At 39.0% G+C, this 11,457-nt stretch overlaps 1 long non-coding RNA gene across 1 annotated transcript; it reads left to right on the top strand.

Annotated features, from left to right (window-relative positions):
- The first annotated feature begins 1,016 nt into the window (after positions 1-1,016).
- LOC308392067 lies at positions 1,017-8,550 on the top strand. Its single transcript, XR_013970756.1, has 3 exons — positions 1,017-1,235; positions 7,532-7,613; positions 7,911-8,550. It is a non-coding gene; the product is annotated as an uncharacterized lncRNA (long non-coding RNA).
- Positions 8,551-11,457: the final 2,907 nt, after the last annotated feature.

Below are 11,457 nucleotides of genomic sequence, written 5' to 3'. Positions count from 1 at the left end.
TAAAGTGCAATTTATTTTTCATTCGTTTCATCATTCAATAAATCTTATGATTTATTGCTTTACTTCCTTCATGTGTTCATCATTTTGTGCCTTACAGTGCAAACGAATCCATAAAACCTTCAGTACCTTCAGTACATTAGCCGTTATATGCTTTTGTATAACAAATGGAGGAGCAGAACATAGTTTGTTTTATACTCTTAGAGTAATTGTCTTTGAAACCTGTTTTTAAATGTTGAACGCATCAATATTATGTCATACTTTATCTCAGGCATGGCAAAAATAAATGCACAGGGACTAAAGCCACTTATCTATTTTTAGCACAGTTGTTTTTAGTTAAAATTGTAAATAATGAATCTCAATTACAACATGTTGTAGTTAAAATATGGCAAGTTCTGTTTTTAATTCAGAAATTTAAAAAAAGAAACAGTCTAGTTTTTATCTGCGAGGTGGATCATCCATGACCGCCCCCCATCCAATAAGCAGACAGTGAAGCTCTGCAGAACGACTGCAAATTTAATGACTGAGTTTCTCAGCACTGCAGAGTCCTCTGGGTGCAGCGGCTGTCTGGATGCTAATGCAGCCTGACATCTCCATCCTTGTTTAAACAGACCATCGTATACTGAATGGGATACTAAAACAACAGATTAAAGTCAACTTTAATGCGAAAAATCATCTAGACATTATACTACACGGCTCTTTCAGTATACTTCAGTCCCGGTCTGGTCTGATTTGATCCTGAAAATATTATATAGGCAGTTTGCAGACGACGACTTCACTGTGCTCTTTTAAGCACAACACAAAGCTCATTTTAACTCTTTCACTTTTGAATAGCATTCAGATAGAGCTGGGCGATAGAACGATAACGATATGTATCGCGATATAACTTTTACTCGATAGAGAAATTAAGCTATCGCGATAGACCTCGCCGCTCTTGTCCTCTTAAAAAAAAAAAAAAAAAAAAAAAAAGGTCAGCCGATCCAAATTCAGTAGCGCAGAGCTGAACCAATCACAGCCGCAGTCACGTCGCGTGACTTGCTAAGTACAGCACAAGTGCCAAGCCGCACGTGTGTTTGTTTGGGAAGCAGCCAGCGGGTAATGGAGCCAGCGCATAATGGAGGAAATGAGTGTGCCGACTAGAAAAATCAACCGAGCGTGACCGAAGAGAAAACCGATGATGGTTCCAATGCCGGAGAGATTGTCGAACGGAAGAGCCATAGAAGTTCCGTAGTGTGAAGGTATTTCGGCTATTTCAAGTCTGACAAAAAACAGAGTAGCGTGCACTGTAAATTGTGCCGAAAGCAAGTCTGGAAATACAATAAACTGGTCACACTGTGCGCCGCGTTATTGTTTCGGTGAAATGAATTTCTACAATACTGTTACTGTTAATTCTACTCTCTGCAGTGTTTAAATGCTTACATATACACACAGTTACTGTCCCTCCACACATACGACTCGGTTCTGCTTCTATGCCGCAGCTTTGTTTACTTTTTCCCACCGAGGCTTCTAGACTTCTGATTGGCCAACATTTCTGCACGGTTAGGAATCTAGCGCCACCTGCTGCTTTGGCATGTTCATAGCAGCGTTTTCCTTCATTTCTGCCTTTACGTGTGAACGGGATTATTTTTTAAAACAAAAACGGAAAATCTCCGTTTTCAAAAATACCCGTGTACGTGTGGACGTAGCCTCAGTCTCTGACTGGAAGCGCTAATTCGTCATTCGGCTTTTGTCAGACTAAAGTAACTGTTAAAACTGTTTTGAAAAGCTAAGCTATACAACAAGGAGAGATTGAGAATTTCCTTTTAGTTCTCAGTTTATTTGATATTGACAAAAGTTAGTCAGTTTTGTCTGTTCTTCTGTAAAACAAACTAAGATTTATTTTTAGAATTAATATTTTGTTTCTAAGTGGAATTGACAATTTAGTCTGTTTCATTTGTTCTATTTTGAAACTTAAACGCTTTAGCGGCTGCCTTTTGTGTAGTTTGCAATATTTGCCTTTATTTATCTGAAAAAGTCTCATGTTCCTTAAGTACATCTACCCTGTTGAACTTATTATGGGAAATAAATATTTAAAAACAAGCTGCTGATTATTTCACATTTTACTTGTGAGCAAGGGCACATTTAAATCTTACAAATATAGTTATTTGGCTTATATCGTGATAGATATCGTTATCGCCTGAAATGAAAAAAACATATCGTGATATGAAAAAATCTCATATCGCCCAGCTCTACATTCAGAGTATACATCTTTTGGACTGCCGAGACAATTTAGCCCAGTTTGAAGCTCCTTAGGCTACGTGCTACATATACAGTATAGCAGTATATTATTCTCACAGTTGAGAGCCAAGGCGGTAGATGCATTTACATATATTCTGCTTAAAGGTTTAGATGTATGACTTCAAACTGGTAGTGTTATATCACCTCTAAATCACAGGCAAAGGCCAAATCATATGCAGTAACCTCTTCTTGATTGGCACTTGTGCTGGAAATAAATTATTTGAGGAAAAGGTTTAATACTAGCTATGACAGTTAAACAAACACTTAGGTGACCATTTTTTCTGTAGACAATGAAAGGCTTGAATTTGCTAAGGGAGGACGGAAATATGTATGCAGCACCAAGTCTAGATCCAGCAGTGGCATCCTAGGCTATGCATTTGTTCATGAGATTATGGCCAGCGTGGTGTCACAAGGGCAGTCAGGCCACGAGCTGGTATGACTGGAGGCAGGTGGCACGTTTCTTATATCCGTGCTAAGAGGGATTAGGCCTCTGAAGAGAGAAGGAGCAAGCCTGTTTGTGAGAATGGAGAGCTGTTTGTGCAATTAGCAAGGCATTTTGAGCTGCATTTCTAGTTTCTGTGGACGTGTTTAACAACGTCTTATGAAAGATAACAGGGTCATTTCAAGGTCACAAAGGTCAGTTGCATAATTTTCTGTCTGGGGGGAAAAAATCACTTCTTTAAAAAAATGTATAACAGAACAGTGGCAGTAAATTCTGTCTCCTTAGCATACGGAATATGTTAGCTTCTGTTCATTTATGGAAAAAGTGAAGTGAATGAATCCTGTAGGTGGAGGACTCAGGATGTGACCTGTTCCACCCTCCCATCCCGCACACCATCCTGAGAGAGGCCCACTATGGAGCTGCAGGCCTACAGGGAGCATGAGAAGCCAAAGAGCACAACTCCACCAAATGGGATAAAGCTATTGGGTAATGTCGTGTGGGCTTGGCTTTAGATTGTACACTAGAGTACAAAGAGCTAAGAACACAGATTGCAATCTGTCTGGGTCAGACTAAACTGACTTGTTAGTAAACACCATTTAAATTTAAATGTGTGGCATTTATACATTCTCTGGCATTCTTACTCAGGTAGGCTGTGGCATTTAAGATCATAGTTAGTACTAAGAAACCCAAAGTGTGGCAAGAAACAGTTACACCATACAACACCACCTTGATACCCGGCAGAATGGTTTAGTGCTTTTATATCGTTTACACCAAATTTTGTGTGTTACACAAGAAACCAAGACTCAACAGACCAGACATCATCTTCTGCTCAACTTTAGTGAGTCTGTGTGAACTGTGTCCTGTTCTTAGCTAAAAGGAGTGGCAACCGGTACATACTTATTATTTGAGTAACTGTTGCCTTCCTATCAGCTCGAAGCCTTCTGGCCATTCCCCTTTGATGTCTGACATCAGCAAGGTATTGTGCCCCATAGAACTGCTTCTCACTGGATATTTTTCTTTTTTTGGCAAGGCAAGGCAAGGCAAGTTTATTTGTATAGCACAATTCAACAACAAGGTGATTCAAAGTGCTTTACAGAGACATTAGAAACAAGAACAAATAAAAAGCATGATTTAAAATTGATTAAAACAAGCAAATAAACTAACTAACTAATTAACAAACAAACAAACAAACAACAGTATATAAAATCAAAACAGATAAAATCAGTAGTTAAATGTAAGTTTTGAAATTTAAGCTTAAAGTGTGGATTTGGTGCTTTATTCAAATGCAGCTGAGAATAGGTGAGTCTTCAACCTGGATTTAAATAAACTGAGTGTTTCAGCTGATCTGAGGCTTTCTGGGAGTTTGTTCCAGATATAAGGAGCATAAAAGCTGAATGCAGCTTCTCCGTGTCTGGTTCTGACTCTGGGAACTGATAAAAGACCGGATCCAGATGACCTGAGGGATCTGGATGGTTCATACTGGGTCAGGAGGTCATTGATGTATTTTGGTCCTAAACCATTCAGAGCTTTATAGGCCAGCATCAGAACTTTAAAGTCTATCCTCTGACGGACAGGCAGCCAGTGTAAGGACCTCAGAGCTGGACTGATGTGGTCCACTTTTTTGGTCTTAGTGAGGACTCGAGCAGCAGAGTTCTGAATGAGCTGTAGTTGTCTGACTGATTTTTTAGGTAGACCTGTAAAGATGCTGTTACAGTAATCAAGCCTACTAAAGATGAATGCATGGACTAGTTTTTCCAGGTCCTGTTGAGACATCAGATCTTTTATCCTTGATATATTCTTGAGGTGATAGTAAGCTGACTTTGTTATTGTCTTAATGTGTTTTTCTAAGTTTAGGTCTGCATCCATCACTACACCCAAATTTCTCGCCTGGTTTGTGGTTTTTAGATGTATAGATTGAAGTTCTCTGGTGACCTGTAATCGTTTTTCTTTGGCGCCAAAGACTATTACCTCAGTTTTGTTTTTGTTTAGCTGGAGAAAATTGTGGCACAACCAGTCATTGATTTCCTCAATGCATTTACCAAGAGCCTGTACAGGGCCTCGGTCTCCTGGTGACATTGTGATATATATTTGTGTGTCATCTGCATAGCTGTGATAGTTTATTTTGTTGTTGTTTATAATCTGTGCCAGTGGGAGCATGTAGATGTTAAACAGAAGGGGTCCCAAGATGGAACCTTGGGGAACTCCACATGTGATACTTGTCTGCTCAGATGTGAAGTTACCTATTGATACAAAGTATTTCCTGTTTTCTACGTATGTTTTGAACCAGTTTAGTACAGTTCCTGAAAGACCTGTCCAGTTCTCCAGTCGTTTGAGTAATATGTTGTGGTCAACTGTATCAAATGCTGCACTGAGATCCAGTAAAACTAAGACTGACATTTTTCCACTGTCTGTATTCAGACATATGTCATTGAACACTTTGGTCAGAGCGGTTTCAGTGCTGTGATTCTGTCTAAAACCTGACTGGAAGGCATCGTAGCAATTATTCTGTTTTAAGAAGTAACTGAGCTGTTGAGAAACTGCTTTTTCAATGATCTTACTTAAAAACGGGAGATTTGAGATCGGCCTGTAGTTGTTCATTTGTGTCTTGTCAAGATTGTCCTTTTTCAGTATAGGTTTGATTACAGCAGTTTTTACAGCCTATTCTCTTTAAACTCTGAAGATGGTTGTGTAGAAAAACTCCAGCAGATCAGCAGTTTCTGAGATATTCAGACCATTCCATGCTCAAAGTCACTTAAATCCCATTTCTTTCCCATTCTGATGTGTCGTCTTGACCATGTCTACATTCCTAACTGTGTGTAATTGCTGCCATGTGACTGGCTGAATTCATATTTGGATTAGTGACCAATTAAACATTTATCTGGTGGCTGTAAATGCTGTGTGTTGCAATTTTGGGAAACCTACCTGTTGCAAAGTACATAGTCTTGGACTATAAGGCACACCGCATTACAAGGCGAGATTAAGTGAAACAAAACCTGACTGATAGCTTTGAGTTTGAAATCCACTTCGTAAGCATGTCTCTTAACAGGTGCCATTTTGGGGCCCTTATACACACAGAATAATATTATGTTGAAGCACAGTACATATCACTCCGCAAGGCTCGTGACTACGGTAACCGTAATGCTCCGACAATCCATCAAGTGGTGCGGCTCCGTAGCTTACCAAAGTCATACTAACACATTTTGACAGATTGTTGAGCGCCGTGTAGCACATAAAATCGGTTCAAGGTCAGTAAGCACAACCAGAATCAATACATAAGGCGCACTGTTGATTTTTGAGAAAATTAAAGCATTTGAAGTGTGCCTTAAAGTCCGAAAAATACGGTAGGTACAGGACTGATACATCGTGATGGACACAATCTTTAACTGAGTGGTTTACTGAGATTATAGCAAATGTACAGGTGCTAAAGCTCCCACCTGTTTGCAGAGCACTGGCCAGCTAATGCCCATACTACTTCATGCTCAGGTATTTATATATGATGTGTTGCGTAGAGCTATTTTTCACTTTTACCCACAAACACTGACTCTCATTGAAAAACAGAGATCTAAGGTGTTTAAATTTGTCTTTAGGAAATGCACTGACTGCAATCAGACTCATGTGTCCTGAAGTCTCTCTGCCACTGAGGAAAATTATTCATTTTAGGGTTGTAAAATTGCACTTATTCATGTAAAAGCCATAAAAATTTGAAACATTAGGTTCTTTATACAATTTTCTACCAAAATTTCCCATAATTAAATTTTTTTTAAATTATTTTTAAATCAACCTGCTTAGAAAAAGACATAACTGCAATTGTCAAGCATGGGTCTTCTCTTTTATGGAGCATAGTTTCTGACTGTCAAGTGACAGTTATAATTACACATGAGACTAAATAGTGCTCTTATTGAGTGTGAAGTGATAGCAGTGAATGTGGAGAGAATACTGATGTTCCAGCAGTTCCTGACACCCCTTTTCCTTTGTTCAAGTCCCTCCTTTATTTGCCTATGGCTGCCCCCTCCCCTTTGCGGCGAAGCAAGCTCATTGGAGGACAGCAAAGTCACGGGTTGGCGATCATTACCACCGCGTGATAGATTCTAACTGTTGCTAAGGTGTTTTGAATGGTTAGTTGACCATTCTACTAGTCCATTTGCTCTCCATCTTCACCTGCTGAATGCTCGATGACGGCATGGGATGTGTTAAAAGTGTGAAATCTCAGCATTACTCAGTTTCTCATCAGTGAACCAGACAGTCTTCGCTGTCACTGTCTGGGGTGTTGATGGTTTCAGGCAACATTTGTTGCTGAGGCTTGACCCGCATTGTGTTGCTTTATATTGAATGCCTGTTAAATCCTCTGCCAAGAGAAATTTGGCAAAGATTCATGCTGTCTGCAGATAGGCCTCTTTAGAAATGGAGCTTTATAAAAACGCAGGTTCACCCTCAGTTCAGAGCTCATGTAGAGGAAAATCTATTTCAGTACTGCAGACTGAGCAGATCACTCAAGGCAGGAGTCAGAGGAGCTCCCTTTAAACACAGTTATGTCTTCATGCAGTAACTAAAATATTGTATTTATTAAAGTCAAATTATTAATTTTCTTATATAATTTGAATTTGTTACATATTCCTGTCCATGTCTATGTAAACTGTAGTTAAATTAATGTTTTGTTTTTTCCACAATTCAAAAACGCCTCTGTGAGAATATCATTTTTTGTTGAAAATAAATCTTACCATAAAAAAGTGTTCAGTTATGTCACAAATGAGAGTTAAACAACTATAGAATTATAGAAGCATGCATCTAATTTTAAATATATCTATATTTCTGCAGTGATGATGGAAGATGGCAGTTTCATTCCTTCCATCATTAACACCCCTACAGCTTTTCCACCTACTGCTTGGAGCTGATCCAGGTGAGTTCACCCATTCAAAGTCAGTGTTAACATACCAAAACGGCAAAAAGAAAAAAACGAGAGTTCAGTGCATTACTGCACGGCTCAGAAGGTGACAATGTTTTTGCATCCCTTTTGTCACCCCGTTGCCCCTCCAACTGCCAACTGATTTGTATGACAGGCCCTTACACTTGAACGCCATCAGCACTTTTCTCCCGCTACACTCCCTACCTGTCTGCTCTACTACCCCCCTTCTGAAACTCTAGTTTAAATTTAGGCTCACCTCAGACCACACACCATCATTATGTCTGACTGCAGAGAGGAGATGAGAGCCGCTGGCCCTGTCTGTGATTCTGGGGGAGCTCATCATGCCGGCTTCACGGTGCAGCATCAGGCAGAGCTGCGCGGGACTGTTGGTATTGAGCAGGGAGGAGCGCCCCGGGCAAAATCCATCAAAAAGGAGCTGTTTGCACTGTGGGAATAGACATGAATAATCCATGCTTTCTTTACCATTTCCTCAGTAACTGTGTGTATCCCATTACATTCTCAGTTGCCTTTTCTTCAAATAGCCTAACATTGTGTTTGTATTAGCGTTTTTAGTGAATAGTGATATTTTTTAAGTATGAAGAATTTATCCACATATTTTTTGGGGGCAGCTGACTTAAGTATATGACAGGGGGAAAAAAGGAAAGAAAAAACAGTTTTATCATACTGATATCAAGAAGTCATCAGGCTTAACAAAAAGAAATGATTTGGGAATATATAAAACATCTAAAAACTGAAGCAAGTGTCACTAAAAGTATCAATAATTTCAGCTTTAAATAACAACTTTCAATTTTTTGTTTTTCTAAGCACATTTCCACCATTTACATGCCAATAAAGTGTTATTTAAGTGTTATTATGGTGCTATTAAGGTTTGAATGAAGTTGAATATGAGTTTGAATATGTTTTGTGTGATCAGGACTTTTGTTGTTTTGATCTTGGAACATATTTACTATAAAAGTATTAACATAAAAATACTGTATTATTTTATTTATATATATTATTTTTTATTGTATAGGTGCACTTCCTTTTATAGTGGTAACATGGAAATCCACACAATTTAGAATAAGTTACAGAAATTATCCCATAGCTTCTTTCTTCTTCTTCTTTTTTTTATTTGCAATTCTATATTGTGGTAATATAAACAAACCAAGATAGCAATACTGATGTTTAAGTTTTCCTCCCCTGTGGAATAAACATGATGAGTTAACAGACTCACCAGGTTTCAGGTTAAAATAGAAAAGCTAAAGCTGATGAACACGCTGTGCAAAGAACAGGCTTTGGGGGCTCTCTAGTTTTCAGATTTTTACAATGGTCATAAACATTGATTTGTGCAGCATTAATAACGGAGGGCACTCTTGAGACCGCTGAACCATAATTACTGTTTTTTCAGGGTTTTTTAATCCTTCAACGGCAAATGTTAGCACTGTACTATTTCTCAATGCTATTTCTTCCTAGATGAGTTATGCAGTGAATGCTTCCTGTAAGGAGATCTCATTCTTGGATTATAATTTAACAGACTACTGCCTCACTGTGGCAGTAACTGTGGCAGTAACACTGCTGTGCTCAAGTGCCATACTGTGCTTGTTTCCTTCCTTTTTACCATTTTCCACTTAAGGTCTTTAGTGTTCAGTAAAGTCACTGATCTTTGCAGCTGCCTCGTCCCTCCTTCTCTGTTTTTGAGGTGAGCACACCTTTCTCCATCCAAAATGAGGTATCTATTAGTAGATAAATGGATAAATCCCCTGGCGGTGATGAATATCCAGTGAGATGTGAGGAAGAGTTTATGGGCTCTGGACCTGAGCAATTATATTGTCGGCAAATCATTTTGCTTTAATTAGATCTTAGAATATCTGATAAGATACCTCATGCCAGTTTTACTTTGTCACAGTTCTGTGCAAGCGAGATGAAAAAGATAGAAATGCTATCAAGCAAACTGAGAATTTGATTTTAAGTGAATAATTCAATTGATCTTCAGCCCACCTGGTGGTATTGCATTGCATGGGCTTAAATATCGGCATGTGATACTGCATAACTTAAACGTGCCAGTAGGGATGGGCTATGTTTATAGATAAGGATTTGTGGTGTGTGTCCTCTCTACCTCCGTCTCTTTTCTAGCCATCTCAATAAATCAGCCTTGCTTTTAGGCAGTTCTGCTGGCGAAAGAAAAGCCCAATGAAGACCTCTCTGCAGTAGGTCATCTGCACACCACCTGCACATATTGTCTTTGACGGCCACTCAAACAGGTCAGGCGGGAAAAATATCCCACTCCTTTTATTCTGCCTCCATGAGCAGCATAATCAATATGCTCTGGCTGCATTGTGCAGCTGGTGGGCAAGGCTAGTTGCTTCTTGGAGTGAGGGCAAATGCACACCAGCATGGCACATCTTGCAAAGCACTAACCTCAGGGCCATGACATCAATTAAGAAAGACAAGCCTCCTGTGCATCCGGTGCATTTGTGAGGCAAATGGGCATGAATACCTAGTGAAAGGAAAGGCCGTCATCAATGAGGTCTCTGCTGAGATGATATTGTGTCACCAATGCCCATCTGCTGAGACAGTTGTCCTAATGTTTTTTAGAGATTTTGGGAAGCAGGCTGTATCTGTTTCCTTGCAGAGACTCATATGAGAATACTAATATGTCATTTAGACTCCCAGTTAACATAGAATAAAAACTGAGGGAATGGGGGAGATGATTACAGTCGTGTGAAAAATTAAGAACAGTCAGGTCTTCATTAATTACACTTGATTAATTGATCATCAGCAAACATGAGCGCGTGTATAAAAGCAAATGTTTTGGCAGTGTGCTTGCCTAGAGCATTCAGGTGTGTGTTAATACAATGTCACTATCTTCCCAGAGGATGGATGTCCTAGCAAATTCATGTCAAGGTCAGACCATGCAAAGCTTAGAGAAACTGCAAAAAGATTCTCACCGGCTAGAGGCTTTAGTTTGTTAAGTCTTAAACTTTTGCAAAGTACAATTACAAAAAGACCAAACAACTACCACTTGTTTAGAAGCATTGCCAGGGGAAAAATTGGGGTTTGCAAAGTTGTATTTGTAGTTGAACAAACAATAACATTTTGGATGAACAGATAAAATTTTGGATCTATGAGACCAAAGTGGAAATGATATGGGTGGCCACAGGACCTGGATACCTTACAGTCATTGAATTGACTATGAACTCCTCTGTAGACCAAACATTTCTACAGTTAAATCTCACTACTAAAGTTTGGCTCACATCGGGTCATCCAACAAGATAATGACGCGAAGTAGAGTACAATTAGAGTACATTTTTAATATTTTTTTAACACAAATTGTTTTTTTGATTCTATCTTGTATAGAATAAAAAAAAAAAAAAAAAAACGTGGCAGTTAGTGAGCTTTAGACAGACTTTTTTTCACAAGTCATTGCAAACTGAAAATGCGACTTCTTTAAGTTAAGTTAAAATTATATTATAAGTATGATTTTTAGAGTCCTGTTTTGAGCTTTTTTCAAACTGGTTAACACACATAGGTCTGGCTTGTCTGAACAAACTAGAGCCTTTCTGTTTCAGTCTCTGCTTCATCTACCAATCCTTTAATAACAGTAGAGCTGCTGCCCAGGTGCAAATGGTGCAATTCGATGTTTTATTTATTTTGCTTTCACAAATTGATTTGCTAGCTGAGTGTCAGAACCTAATCTGTAGCAGCGATGCTGGTTGACACCCACATCATGTTTTCATTTATGCCTTGCAAGGGAGGGGTCAGCATTACGCATTCATTTTATTCTGGACGACAGAGAGAGCAATTCCCCATTTCCACAGAAACTATGTTTCTGTCACTC

Source organism: Rhamphochromis sp. 'chilingali', assembly GCF_963969265.1.
Source record: "Rhamphochromis sp. 'chilingali' genome assembly, chromosome: 2".
In the NCBI taxonomy this organism is placed as follows: domain Eukaryota; kingdom Metazoa; phylum Chordata; class Actinopteri; order Cichliformes; family Cichlidae; genus Rhamphochromis; species Rhamphochromis sp. 'chilingali'.
Note: the sequence above shows the minus strand (reverse complement) of the source record. Positions and strands in the feature narration are given on the sequence as shown.